Genomic DNA, 3,471 nt, shown 5'->3' on the forward strand with positions numbered 1-3,471 from the left:
AGCTTTTAGAAGCTTTTGAGGGGGAGGTACTACTCTCTCTTTGAGCAGATGACAAAACTCTCTAGATATTATTTCCACTTGATATCTCCAGTATTTAGCTAAGGACAGAATAGCTATCATATTGTCCATCCCTCTTTGCAGTCATACATAGTCATGTGATCACAGTCTAAGGAATAGGATATAAGCAGAAGAGCTGTATGAAAATAGGCAATACCCAAAGTGAGCTACCAACGATGTGCTCTAGTGAATCTTTGCCAACAATAGTATTACAACTTCATCCACATTTGGGGACAAAGATCATTTCCACAGTAGTTGGAAATGTCTCAGGTTTGAGTGACAATGAGTCAGCTCCAATTCATATAAAAAGTGAATCAAAATTGAAGTTTACGTAATTATTACCACATTAGGATTTGGTGTTGAACTCGGACAGAAGCAGACCAAGCAGCATTTGTTTCTTCTTTCTCTTTGGGTTTCTCCTTACCCTTGCGTCACACTTCAGGAAGTCTTCTTCCATGTGTCAGGGAGTTTGTGAACATTGGTGATGACTCTAGATTCTGGCGTTGAGACTGTTCGCCACTAGGAAATAAAATCCGCTGACTGTAACCCTCAGGTTAGTGAGGAGTCTGTCTTTGTCGTACAACAATGGGACTTACTGCTCAAATTACATGACTTGCATGAGAAAAATAATCCCCTACAAGGAAGGACAGTTAAGTGCTCCACAGTGAAGACAGTAAGTGTTTATTGCAGGCTCTCTGTGTGGGATGGCTCGAGCGAAGTGGACGGTCGCCGAGGACCATCTCCCAAACCAGGCCAGACCCACCTCAAGCAGACCTGCCTAGGAATGAGTGTGACCAGACACCACACCTGTACCTGGAGTTCCTTCAGCAAAGACACCGACTACAGATGCACATCAAAGAACACCTTCTAGGCACAGGTCTGGGGCTTCTGCCTTCCAGAATTTCTCTGCAAAGGACAGCAGAAAAGTTGCGCTATCAAGTCCCCAAGGGAAAGGAGCTGCCCACCCCCTTCAAATTAGCACATCTACTCCCAGCAAAAGTCTCTCAGAGCCCTGCATTACATGGCTCCATATTGAGGTACCTGAAATATTTTCTTTTGCTTTCTTAGTAAGCTGTGCTTTCTTCGGTGGCTTTTTAAAGCTTTAGTTAAAAAAAAAAAATCAGCCTTTAGGATTGACCTCACATTTAAGCACATACCTGAATCCCTGTGGTAACTACAGATATAAAGAGAAGGAAAATGATGCATTTGTTTCCCAGCAGCTTATCAGAGGCTTTGGGGGAATCATGGCTTTTCCACTTTCCCATGACATCATTGTTAGAGGTCCTGCCATTCCAGAGTGGTTGCCACATAGGATTCATTCAGTACTTGGGAACTGATTGAACACACTTTTTTTTTAATGTGTGAAATTGAATAGCTCTGGTTATAACTCACTGTTGTAATCCCAGAACCCTTGAGGTTAAAGCTGGAGGATCATGAATTGGAAATCAGTTTGGGTCAGATAGTGAGACTAGCTTGGGCTATAGTGACCCAATATCTCTAAAAGAAAGAAAGAAAAGGAGGGAAGAAGGAAAGAAGGGAAGAGAGAGAGAGAGTAGGAAGGAGAAAGGAAGGAAGAAAGAAAGAAAGATAAAGGCAAAACACAAAGTTGTGAGTTGTATTGTGTTGTAGTTCAATGGTAGGGGGCATGTTTAGCATGCATAAGAACTTAGGACTTAGGAAAATAAAAACAAAACCAAATAGAGTCCTCTTCCTACCTTCCTGTAGTTATTCTAGTCTAAGACCCATGAATCAGCCCTGCCAATAGCAAGATGTCTTCTAGAAATGCCAAAATTGGGCAACCTACCTCTACTTCAAAGCCACAGCTGTGCTGCCAGACAATCAGCTCCAAGGCATCGGCCTCAATGAAAAGTTCTTCCTTTCTGATCTTGACTTCCCTTCTTGGTGCCCATGGAGATCATTGCTTTCCATGATAGGGCAGAAAAGGTTTAGAAACTCAACAGTCCAGTGATGGGTTCATCTGTGGATTCTCACGTCTGTCATCTGGCCCAGATCAATACAGGCAAGAAATGAGGAGGACCGGGACCCTTGGACTGTCCATTCTGAGTGAACCACTGCTCGGGATTATGGAGTCTTAAAGGCAGATGGAGGTCTCTCTTTCCGGAACCTCTTTGTCACTGATGACAAAGTTATCCTTCACCAAATCATTAGAAGTGGTTCTTCCTGCTGACTGCTCTGTAGATTAGATGCTGAAGTTAGGCTAAACCTTCCAATTCACTGACACACATGGTGAAGTAAACCCAGCTGGCTGGAAATCTACCAGGGATAACACTGACTTTGATGTCAAGAAAAGCAAAGAGTATTTTCTCCAAACAGAAGTGAGCCCTAGCTGTTGTTTTATGCCAGACTGCACTGGCATCCTGAAAAGAGCATCTTTTGTACTTCTTAAACACGAGGTGTGCTGTGATTCAAGACATACTTTCCCTTCAGGGTGGTGGGAGATCACCCCACTCCTTGTACTGGAAACAGCCTGAGTTGTTTTGTGGGCAAATCGTCTGGTATACCAGTAGTAGCAGGGCATCAGCTTCTTAATCTTCTGTAGTACCAATTGAACTTGGACTGAGGGGGGAGAAAGGAAACAAAACAAGGAGAGAATCAAATCATGTGCTCTAAGACACCCATGATGGACACTAAGACTGATACTGTTCCCAAAACGCGATTGTATAGCTTCCACATTGGCCTAACTTTTCTTAAAGCCACACATCAAGTCCCCAAGGCTGCACACAAATGGTCCAGGCACCAGAGATGGCCAAGCTCCAGCAATGTGACCATTCATTTATTTCCAGTGCCTGCTATCATTCTGAAACTGTTGAAAATTTATGGCCTTAATATTTGAATCTCTGGAGAAGAGCCATATAGAAAAATATAAAATGTAAGATATATATTTCCGGAGCCTGCAGTTTAGACATATGCTTTTAATTGTAAGCAAGTCATTTGGCACAGATTTTTCAAGAGGCTTTGCTACCATGGTAGATGGGGTGGAAATGTTAAATACTTCCACAACAAAAAGTAAGACCAAGGCAATGACCCGAACAGAAAACCAGCATCTCATTCACCTCTCCAATGTCACCATTATTCCCTGTGACTTGAAATTACATTTTAGCTCAGGAATACAAAACACAATCTCCCAGTATTGAAAATAAGTCATTTTCTCTTGTCTAGGCAGAAGAAGAAGAAGGAGGAGGAGGAGGAGGAGGAGGAGGAGGAGGAGGAGAAGAATTTGACATTCTTGAGAATTCCAGTGTTTTGAGAGCCTGAGGCAAAGTTAACAGTGCAATAAAATCAGAACAAATATGCCAAAAAAATGTATGCTCTTGGGATGAGAAATGTCCTTGTCCAATATTTTACAGGAAGCAGTCAGAGCAAAGAGAGGAGTACATGCAAGAAGGTGGGGGT

At 42.6% G+C, this 3,471-nt stretch overlaps 1 pseudogene; it reads left to right on the top strand.

Annotated features, from left to right (window-relative positions):
* The first annotated feature begins 1,826 nt into the window (after positions 1 to 1,826).
* On the top strand, positions 1,827 to 2,549 carry LOC121432299 (annotated as a pseudogene).
* The last annotated feature ends 922 nt before the right edge of the window (positions 2,550 to 3,471 follow it).

This window comes from Microtus oregoni, unplaced genomic scaffold (assembly GCF_018167655.1).
Source record: "Microtus oregoni isolate MIOR12 unplaced genomic scaffold, Mior012 000034F_ref0000314, whole genome shotgun sequence".
Classification (NCBI taxonomy): Eukaryota; Metazoa; Chordata; class Mammalia; order Rodentia; family Cricetidae; genus Microtus; species Microtus oregoni.